Source organism: Schistocerca cancellata, chromosome 5 (genome assembly GCF_023864275.1).
Source record: "Schistocerca cancellata isolate TAMUIC-IGC-003103 chromosome 5, iqSchCanc2.1, whole genome shotgun sequence".
Taxonomy (NCBI): domain Eukaryota; kingdom Metazoa; phylum Arthropoda; class Insecta; order Orthoptera; family Acrididae; genus Schistocerca; species Schistocerca cancellata.
In genome coordinates, this window is record NC_064630.1 from 82,952,914 (window position 1) to 82,964,603 (window position 11,690).

An 11,690-nucleotide genomic window follows, 5' to 3' on the forward strand; every position below is an offset into this window, starting at 1 on the left:
AAAACTGAACTGCCCACATAAAAGTCCACAGTGAAACATTATTATGCTAAAAATGCAAAGTGGGCAAACTAAGGTCGGCCGGCAGGCAATACGAGTGTTCACTCCCCACGGCCTGTGCACAGGATCACATAGCCTGCGATATATATTTCTATGTAATCCGACCAACCCTACAATGAGCGGTCCTGACAAGACTCCATAACCGCGCCGACGCCAGGGAACGAGCAGTCTTAACATAAGGCCTGCAGCACAAATAGACTGCAATGAAAACAAGGTCAAATCACAGCCACACTGGAATATATAATAAGCACGCCCCCAAATTCTTAAGAAGCAATACTCTAGCATTACCCGTCTCCCATTAAATTAGCAGGAAACTTAGAGATCACTTCGTTGCCTTAAGGCACTTTCAACAGTAAATAAACATACCAAATACAGCCGTGAAAATGATTAAACCATTAACTCTACGGCTGCCGGGCACGAACACAACAGCAGCCAGTCCGAAAGCGGACAATATGTCCCAAAACAAGTTAAAATTTGCACGAAAACCACTTAAAACACACTCCACGGATGATCAAAAACGGAATGAGGAACATCAGCCTGCCGGCCGGAGTGGCCGTTCGGTTCTGGGCGCTACAGTGTGGAGCCGGCCGAAGTGGCCGTGCGGTTAAAGGCGCTGCATTCTGGAACCGCAAGACCGCTATGGTCGCTGGTTCGAATCCTGCCTCGGGCATGGATATTTGTGATGTCCTTAGGTTAGTTAGGTTTAACTAGTTCTACGTTCTAAGGGACTAATGACCTCAGAAGTTGAGTCCCATAGTGCTCAGAGCCATTTGAACCATTTTTGAGCTACAGTGTGGAGCCGAGCAACCGCTACGGTCGCAGGTTCGAATCCTGCCTCGGGCATGGATGTGTGCGATGTCCTTAGGTTAGTTAGGTTTAATTAGTTCTAAGTTCTAGGCGACTGATGACCTCAGAAGTTAAGTCGCATAGTGCTCAGAGCCATTTGAACATCAGCCTCCTTAAAATGGCCACTATGGAACCAAGTTCAGAATCATCTCCGGCACGTACCCATGCCACAATAAATTTCAACAATCTTCTTAGTTAAACAGAGAATGAAAGTCATACGTAACTTGGAGCTTGCAAATTACGAGCTGGGAAGCTGTTCAGCGTGAGACGACGAACACACCATAATTTTGCACGTCAAGGCGCTCAGTGACCGGCACCGTACATCCGGCGTAACAAAAGACAAGGGCGGCGAGCACGGCGAGGCCCATGCATCACGGTTAGGGACGCGGGTTTGTTTTCAACACAAGGTGGCTCGTTGAACGCCGACCAGAGACTCACTTGTCACATGTTCACTCGGAAAACCAGCCGGGGGAGCAGTCGAAGACAGCAGGACAGCCGAATATCGATATCAGCGACGCAAGTCGAACACACTAGCGCCAGCCGCCACGGCTCAGCAGAAGACCGTGGAAGCGAGTGCCTTAGCTCACAGCACGACCTCGCCCACAGCTCCTCTCGTGGGATCGTGGCCATATTGCTCGGTCTCTAGACGATATTGCTTGGACTCTAGACGAATGGAAATCAGTGGCCTGGTCAGATGAGTCCCGTTTTCAGATGGTAAGAGGAGGTGGTACGTTCGGGTGAGGCGCAGATTCCATGAAGCCGTGGACCCAAGATGGCAACAAGGCTCTGTGAAGGCCAGTGGCGACCCCATAATGGTGTGAGCTGTGTTTACACGGAATGAGTTGGGTTCTATGGTCCAACGGAACAGATCATTGACTGGAATGGTTATGTTCGGATACTCTGAGACCATTTGCAGCCATTCATGGACTTCATGTTCCCAAACAACTACGGAATTTTTGTGGATGACAATACGCTCTGCCACCGGGCCTCGGTTGTTCTAGATTGGTTTGAAGAACATTTTGGACAATTCTAGCAAATTATCTGGCCACCCAGATTACTCAAATTCAAATGGCTCTGAGCACTATGGGACTTAACATCTATGGTCATCAGTCCCCTAGAACTTTAAACTACTTAGACCTAACTAACCTAAGGACAGCACACAACACCCAGTCATCACTAGGCAGAGAAAATCTCTGACCCCGCCGGGAATCGAACCCGGGAACCCGGGCGTGGGAAGCGAGAACGCTACCAGATTTCTCGGTACGAGTCCCATCGAGCGACATAATCGAGAGGTCAATTCGTCAAAAAATCGTGCACCGGCAACACTTTCGCAATTGTGGACGGCTGTAGAGAAAACGTGGCTCAATATTACTGCAGGAGATTTTCAGAGAACTGTTGAGTCCACTACGCTGGGTGAAAGGATGTTAGGAAGTACCCCATGACCTTCGTCACCACAGTGTACTTCTCCTTTATTTTCCGACAGCAGCAGCTCCACTGTCGTAATTCATGTTCTCAAGGAACTAATTGTGTATTTCTTCTTTTCGCTCCTTGGTTTAATGAAACATCTAGTTTCTCATAAATACCTTCGCTTATTCCGAACGAGTATGTAATGGCTTATAACATGCTGTTCTTTCGTGAGTACGACCTACTTCTACTCTTACCAACTTTCAAGTACTACGCTCAGTCCAACAGTCTGAAGATTGCTCTTTGTCCAGTCCATGGCTGCTGTCTAAAGGTTCTCTCTTTGTGCAACATAGTCCGTGGCCAGTGTCCGAAGGTTTTCTCTTCGTGCACGATGTCCTTTGTTGCTGCCGGAATGTTCTCTCTTCATGCATGTAGTCCGTATCCACATTGGAACGTTTTCTCTTTGTGCAATGTGGTCCATGGCTACTGAAGAAGGTTCTCCCTTTTTGTAATCTACACACCGTGAATTCATTGTCCCAGGAATCACAACCGAAGTAGATTCTTCCTACACGTCGGTCAGGGGCCAGAAGATCGAGCAGCAGAATTCCACAACCATCTCTAAAAAGATAGATATACAGAGAACGAATGGAGAACGTAGTAGTTCGCACCATTTTCAGAAGAACCATCCTTAATCGTTAATATTCCAGTTACCTGCCCTGGACATTGACATAAATTCAGGCAGTGTATTTTCCTCGTCGTTTTGTCGCTGTCCAGCACGGTGTGTAGTTTGGCAGCTCAATGTATAATTCGTTGTGGGCGCCAATACCTTCTACGTTGTTCCATTGAACTCCCTGTCGTGTGCTGGTCGGGTGAAGTGGAGGTTATACCATTGGTGGATCCGTTGACTGTCTGTAGGATGGGTTGTCGTCGAATCGACAATGGTTGGGCCGACTGCCTGTCTCACCGAAGCGAGCGTTATTAGAATTATGTAGTAATACCTTCAGCTGCTGATGGGCGTTATATATATCAATGGGGACAGGTTGAAAATGTGTGCCCCGACCGGGACTCGAACCCTGGATCTTCTGCTTACATGGCAGATGCTCTATCCGTCTGAGCCACCGAGGGCACAGAGGATGGTGTGACTGCAGGGACTATCTTGCGCACGCCTCACGCGAGACCCACATTCTCAGCTTATATGTCCAAAGACTACATTCGTAGTGTCCCTACCCAACACACTCATTACTCATGGAAGACATTCTTACCAAGTCCTGTAAGAGTTCGGGTGATATAAGTACATCCGCACAGAGGAAGAAGGTCATGGCCAGTATTGCCAGAACTATATACTCATATGGATATGGTGTCTGTTCTTTCGGACATGTCCGAAAGAACAGACACCATATCCCTATAAGTATAAGCGAATGTTAGTGTTTGAATTCCAGGCCGACCCTCGGAACTTGTGAGCGCCCTTGGGTGTACTGGCTTTTCTTGTTTATTCTGGTTGTTTGTACTTGTATGGCTTCTAGTCGATTTTTGAATTGAGGTTGCTTTGCCCTTAAGGCTTCAGATGGTTTGGGCCTTCAGCCTAATTTAAAAACTGTTTTACATAAAGCCTTTGGCATTTTGAAAATTAATGTCATTGAGTCTTAAGTGTTGGGCCTTCAGCCGATTTTGAATTTAAGTTGTTTTGCTCTTAAAGTGTCAGATTCTTTGGGCCTTCAGCCTAATTAAGGAACTGTTTTAAGAAAAGGCTTTGCCTTTTAAATTTCTGATTTTGGTTGAACTTTAAGTTATTGGCTTTCAGACGTTTTTAAATTAAAGTGGTCTTGCGCTTAAGGCATGAGATTGTATGGGGCATTCACCCGCTAATTAAGTTCCGAAATTAAAGTTGTGTTTTTTTTTTCTAAAAAAATTCTTGGCTCTTGTAATGTTTGGTCAAATAAAAGGTTGTATGTTCGAGTGTAACTGACAGCCGCTTATTTTGGCCCCTTTCCACAACTTAAACCACCTGTCCTGTAAAGCTTGCTTTGCACGGCGTCTGAAGAATATTTTAAAAAGCCCGCAGCAAACTGATGTTATTGCTCTATAATTTTGCGCTTGTGTGCAACCTCCGCCTTTAGGACAGATTGAATTCTGCATGAGACGCTTTTAGTGAAGAGTCTGAATGCTTGACGAAGGTGGAAGGGGGGTGGCCATGCGGTTCTAGGCGGTACAATCTGGAACCGCCTGACCGCTGCGGTCGCAGGTTCGAGTCCTGCCTCGGGCATGGATGTGTGTGATGTCCTTAGGTTAGTCGGGTTTAAGTAGTTCTAAGTTCTAGGGGATTGATGACCTTAGAAGTTAAGTCCCATAGTGCTCAGAGCCATTTGAACCATTTTGAAGGTGGAAGGTTGGCAGCTCGTTCCTCTTCGAGAGCCGAAACCAGAGAAGGTAGCATCGTTGGGCGCTGGCACCAGGAGCGAAGTCGACGTACTGAATCCCAAAGGTGTTCCATTCGGTTGAAGTCGGGACTCTGGGTGGGCCAGTTCGTTTTAGGAACGTACCATTGCCTCAAATATGACAAGGCTCCTTGTAATTCTTCAACAGCCATCTTCTCTGAACTGTTCCGCTACTTTAAGAGGTACAAAATGGTGTAAAATGTGTTCACATCGTTAGGCATTTAGTGTTATCTTAAACGTAATAAGGCAACCATAACTTAACGGCGAGAAACACTTCCTCTGTACTTCACTGTTGGGATTACACGTTACGCCACTCACCAAACCCAAACTCTTCCATCGGATTGCGACAAGGTATTACGTGATTCATCGGTACAAACCACACTTTACCAGTCGTCCACAGTCCAGTGGGGTCGCTTTTTACACACCTCAAGCGTCGTCTAACTTCGACTACAGATATGTATGCTTCACGAGGAGCTGCTCGACCACTGTCCACTATTCTTCATAACTCCCAACGCACACTGATTGTTCTAACTGGGCTACTGGTAGCAATTTGGAACCGACGAGTGATTCAGCCCACTGATTTCATGCAATTTTTTTACAACGACTCTCCTCAATGCCCAATGGTCCCCGTCCATCAGTACACGGGGTCTGCCTTGATTTAGCTGTTGCCCCTTCGCCTCTCCACACTCACATCACCAACAGTGGACTTGGGTATCTTTAGAGTGGTTGACATGTCCCTAATATGCATTGGTGTCCAAAGTTAAAGCAACAAAGCACTATTTCCCCATCCTGTGTCTAATTCACGATATAATCATAGAAACTGGCAACATATGTCCGTACGATCGTGTTCTTCAAGCAAGATGGCGGTCTGGTCAACGGGCAACCACACCAGCGACGACGGCAGGGCACCTATCAAACGGGATAGTGTTTGCTGGGTAGTCCCACATTCATAATCTCTGTGTACACAGTCACAGACGGTGCAGTATGGCACAGAGAAGACGCCCACCAGGCTCTGTGCTGTGGAAGGCCATGGGAAGAATTGAAGCAGGACAGCCGCAAACTGATGTGGCCCGATGACTTAATGTGAATCGTTCTGTTGTTTTTCGTATGTGGTGACAGTTTATACACAGATCGAAACTATCCCGACCACGTGTAGCATCAGACCACGTGGGGCCGACCACGTGTAGCATCAGAAAGAAAGGGCCTTTATTTGGCTGTAAGGGCACGACGGTACCGCCTTAGTACTGCGTGGCAACTAGCATCAGACCTTGCAGCATCCGCTGGACGTGTTGTAGCGAGACAATCGGTGTACAGAAGTATCGGCGGAGTGGCCTTTATTGTCCGGGATCAGCCGTATGCGTACCTCTGACGCGTCTTCACAGAAGGGAACGTCTAGACAGGAGCCGTTAACGTGCCATCTGGACGGTCGAACAGTGGGCCAATCTTCTTTTCATAGATGAGTCCCGATTTGGTCTGGAGAGTGAGTCTCGACGGATTCGCATCTCGAAGGAACGTGGAACACGATTCCGGTTCAAATGGCTCTGAGCACTATGGGACTTAACATCTGAGGTTATCAGTCCCCTAGAACTTAGAACTACTTAAACCTAACTAACCTAAGGACATCACACACATCCATGCCCGAGGCAGGATTCGAACCTGCGACCGCAGCGGTCGCGCGGTTCCAGACTGAAGCGCCTACAACCTCTCGGCCACACGGCCGGCCAAGATTCCGCGATCGAACCACTGTGAAAAGACACTGATATCGAGGATGACCCTTACGCTGTGGGCAAGGATTATGTTGACTACTCGAACACCTCTTCATGGAATTGTACGTCTAAGTCGGCATGCTTTAACTGCTATCAGGTACCGTGTCGAGATCTTTGGACCTCATGAGCTGTTACTGTGAAGTGCTGTGGGCCAAGACTTGGAGTTGCTGGACGATAATGCTCGACCTCGTAGAGTAGGGGTGGCTGATGTTTTCCTAGAAACGGAAGACACCGCACGCAGGGCATGGCGTGACCTGCTCTCGCTCTCGATTTGAATCCCATAGAGCTCGTCTGGGATACACTTGGGACGGGGGTCGCATTACGTCGGCGTCCACCAACCCCTCTCCAAGACTTGCGAGCAGCGCTGCAGGACGAATAGGCCTTATTGCCTCAACATGAGACTGATGGCATCATTCGCAGCAGCATTGTTACAAAATACACAAAATGACACTATGGTTTCACTACATCAGGAAATGTTGTATGGTCATCGCTCTCCGAAACGGGTAGTCTCAGGAGCAAAAGCTTTTTGATCATGTACGGATGCAAAAGATATTAATTCTACATTTCCTGGAACGCTGTCTCAATTGGCGATTATATCGCACCTTGTGAAATACAGGATGTTTCCGCAAGAGCGCGCAAAAATGTAACGAGACTTAGAGAACGCTCCACTGAGCAGTTTGAGGTAGGGAACCTCGGATCGGAGAGGCCATCTTAAGCAGATATGGAAGTAAACTTGTCTACAGCTTTGTGTAACATTAATGTTCTCCAGCTTGTTTACAACTAGAATGCGTACACGTTTACACGTACTGTGCTGTTTATTTACATGTACATTCGTTATTTCCTGCAAAGAAACAAGGAGGATGAGCCTGGTTTCTAGGAACCTATATGCAGGTTTTGTTTATTTTACTTGTCCATAAGGTGGCTCTGTTGTATCGTATTTACATTGTCCGATGACAGAAAGTGCTATCAATTAATGATAGACCCGTTAATTACTCACTGCTATTCAGAGACGTACAGTACAGTACGATGGAGCAGTATCGGCAGAGTTTCACAAAATCCGCTGACATACACCTTGTGTACGGGGAAGTACGTCGCAGTGCTCTCGCTGCTGAAAGGCTGTACAGAGAACGATTTCCTGACAGGCATCATCCGTCACAAAAATGGCTCTGAGCACTATGCGACTTAACTTCTGAGGTCATCAGTCGCCTAGGACTTAGAACTAATTAAACCTAACTAACCTAAGGACATCACACACATCCATGCCCGATGCAGGATTCGAACCTGCGACCGGAGCGGTCGCTTGGCTCCAGACTGTACCGCCTAGAACCACACGGCCACTCCGGCCGGCCCATCATCCGTCACGACGAGTGTTTATTTCTCTCGATCGATGAATGCGGGAGACCGGTTCACTGGAAAGAAGAAACGACGGACTTACCAACATGAGGATCACACCAGCGATATCGGTCATGGTGCGTCAGAATCTCGCTTTCCGATGTCATGCTTGCTTTGAGGTTGATGGCCGTCAGTTTCAGAACGTTTTGCAAGATACAGTACAAATGGTACGTTCAACTGGGTCAGTGATAGTATTTGGAGTTAACTGTGGCTAAAGTAAATAAAAAAGTATACATTATTGTAATTTTGAGGCAAGGGCCTTGCTGCAGTGGATCCACCATAACCGAAGTTAAGCGCTGTCGGGCGTGATCGGCAGTTGGAGGGGTGACCATCCAGGCCGCCATGCGCTGTTGCCATTTTTCGGGGTGTATTCAGTCTCGTGATGCTAACCGAGGAGCTACTCCACCGAATAGTAGCGGCTTCGGTCAAGAATACCATCCGGTGTGCTGACCCCACGCCCCTCCTACCTGCATCCTCTACTGAGGATGACACGGCGGTCGGATGGTCCCGGTAGGCCACTCGTGGCCTGAAGACGGAGTACATTATTGTGATTTTATTCCTGTTACCGCCTTCAGCTGGCTTCTCCGACCCCAGATTCCCGATCTCAAATTGTTCAATGGAGCGTCCTCTATGTCGTATTAAATTTTTGCACGCTGTTAAGGGAGCACCATGTATGTCCTTGTATACAGACAGTAGTAGCGTTTCTCAGGTCGTTTTGACGTTTGCAGCATGCCAGCGTTGTGCTGCTGCAGTTTTAGCGGCCAGCAGTGTACTTACGTAACGCTCCGTCACAGATTGCTTTCTGTTCCTGGAACGAGCGAGTCAGCAGAAGTGTGGTCTTATTTTAGCATTTCAGTGCAGTTTGTCCTTTCCAACGTGACACCAGGGAGACGGCATCAAGAGAACGCTTACAGAATATAGTGGCTCAGAAATAGTAACTACACACGTTCTTAAGGATATTCAGCTAAACTTTTATCATACCGACTCCGTTTCGTCTATTAGGACCCGTTAATCGAGATCTCTGTGATTATCCAGACATCCGAAAGCGTTAGATTCTTTGGCTAGAACATGCACTTTGTTACACTACTGGCCATTAAAATTGCTACACCAAGAAGAAATGCGGATGATAAACGGGTATTCATTGGACAAATATATTATACTAGAACTGACATGTGATTACATTTTCACGCAATTTGGGTGCGTAGATCCTGAGAAATCAGTACCCAGAACAATCACCTCTGGCCGTAATAACGGCCTTGATACGCCTGGGCATTCAGTCAAACAGTGCTTGGATGGCGTGTACAGGTACAGCTGCCCATGCAGATTCAACACTATACCACAGTTCATAAAGAGTAGTGACTGGCGTATTGTGACGAGCCAGTTGCTCGACCACCATTGACCAGACGCTTTCAACTGGTGAGAGATTTAGAGAATGCGCTGGCCAGGGCAGCAGTCGAACATTTTCTGTACCCAGAAAGACCCGTACAGGACCTGGAACATGCGGTCGTGCATCATCGTGCTGAAATGTAGGGTTTTGCCGGGATCGACTGAAGGGTAGAGCCACGGGTCTTAACACATCTGAAATGTAACGTCCACTGTCCAAAGTGCCGTCAATGCGAACAAGAGATGACCGAGACGTGTAACCAATGGCACCCCATACCATCACGCCAGGTGATACGCCAGTATAGCGATGACGAATACATGCTTCCAATGTGCGTTCACCGCGATGTGGCCAAACAAGGTTGCGACCATCACGATGCAGTAAACACAACCTGGATTCATCGGAAAAAATGACGTTTTGCCATTCGTGCACCTAGGTTCGTCGTTGAGTACACCATCGCAGGCGCTCCTGTCTGTGATGCAGCGTCAAGGGTAACGGCAGCCATGGTCTCCGAGCTGACAGTCCATGCTGCTGCAAACGTCGTCGAACTGCTCGGGCAGATGGTCGTTGTCTTGCAAACGTCACCATCTGTTGACTCAGGGATCGAGACGTGGCTGCACGATCCATTACAGCCATGCGGATAAGATGCCTGTCATCTCGTCATCTCGACTGCTTGTGATACGAGGCCGTTGGGATCCAGAACGGCGTTCCGTATTACCCTCCTGAACCCACCGATTCCGTATTCTGCTAACAGTTATTGGATCTCGTCCAACGCGAGCAGCAATGTCGTGATACGATAAACCGCAATCGCGATAGGCTACAATCCGACCTTTATTAAAGTCGTAAACGTGATGGTACGCATTTCTGCTCCTTACACGAGGTATCACAACAACGTTTCACCAGGCAATGCCGGTCAACTGCTGTTTGTGTATGAGAAATCGGTTGGAAACTTTCCTCATGTCAGCCCCTTGTAGGTGTCGCCACCGGCGCCAACCTTGTGTGAATGCTCTGAAAAGCTAATCGTTTGCATATCACAGCATCGTCTTCCTGTCGGTTAAATTTCGCGTCTGTAGCACGTCATCTTCGTGGTGTAGCAATTTTAATGGCCAGTAGTATAAATTATACGACCTGGTGGCTGTCTTCCCGTTCAAATGGTTCAAATGGCTCTGAGCTCTATGGGACTTAACATCTGTGGTCATCAGTCCCCTAGAACTTAGAACTACTTAAACCTAACTAACCTAATGACATCACACTCATCCATGCCCGAGGAAGGATTCGAATCTACGACCGCAGCAGTCACGCGGTTCCAGATTGAAACGCCTAGAACCGCTCAGCCACACCGGCCGGTTGTCTTCCCGTAAATTCCACTCTGTTTGCAACGCAGGTAACGTTCGTGCTCTTTTAAAAAAAATCTTGTACTGTCTATTCTAGTTTCATGTATGTACTTCTGTATACATGTTCAACATCTGTTGGCTCACATCGTCATTTGATTCAATAGAAGTAACTATAGGAGCGAGTCTCTCACGGAAGTAGTATGCTTTATTGACGTAATATTCTTATATTTTCACAATTTTTGAGCATATTTCACAAAATGTTGTTTGTGAAAATTATGTTCAGAACGTTTTTATCAGATCCTACCCCCATAAATTTCTATTAGTATAAGAAGAGAAATGGTGACAGTGTGAAATAGTATACCAATTTTTAAGGGAATTAATCGAAAGGCATAGTAATTTTCAACTACACTGCCGGAAAAAAGTTAGTACACTATTTTAGAGGTTTCCAGTTCACTCAAGATTTATTTTTGCACCAGTGCATATAGAGTACATGAAATGATTGCATTTATAGATCAACGGCACAAGCGGATCTGATGTACCACATATTGATCCATGCTGAAACATACATATTAGTACGTGATGTAACCTTGTAAGTAGGCTGTTTAGGTTTTTATATTGGTAACGCCACGTAGCGCTCTGTATGAAAATCACTGGCTGTGCTGTGTGCAGTCTGTGGCTGGTAGGCATTGTTGTAATATTCGCTACTGTAGTGCTGGGCATTTGGATCTGAACAGCGCGTAGCGTTGCGCAGTTGGAGGTGAACCGCCAGCAGTGGTGGATGTGGGGAGAGAGATGGCAGTGTTTTGATAGCGGATGATCTGGACATGTGTCCACCAGAGACAGTAAATTTGTAAGACTGGATGTCATGAACTTATATATATATATATATATATATATATATATATATATATATATATATATATATATACATAATGACTTTTGAACACTATTGAGGTAAATACATTGTTTGTTCTCTATCAAAATCTTTCCTTTGCTAACTATGCCTATCAGTAGTTAGTGACTTCAGTAGTTAGAATCTTTTATTTAGCTGGCAGTATTGGCGCTCGCTGTATTA

At 46.7% G+C, this 11,690-nt stretch overlaps 1 non-coding gene across 1 annotated transcript; it reads right to left on the reverse strand.

The window, feature by feature from the left end:
- Positions 1 to 3,358: 3,358 nt before the first annotated feature.
- Trnat-ugu (transfer RNA threonine (anticodon UGU)) lies at positions 3,359 to 3,433 on the reverse strand. Its single transcript has one exon. It is a non-coding gene; the product is annotated as a tRNA-Thr (tRNA).
- Between the last annotated feature and the right edge of the window lie 8,257 nt (positions 3,434 to 11,690).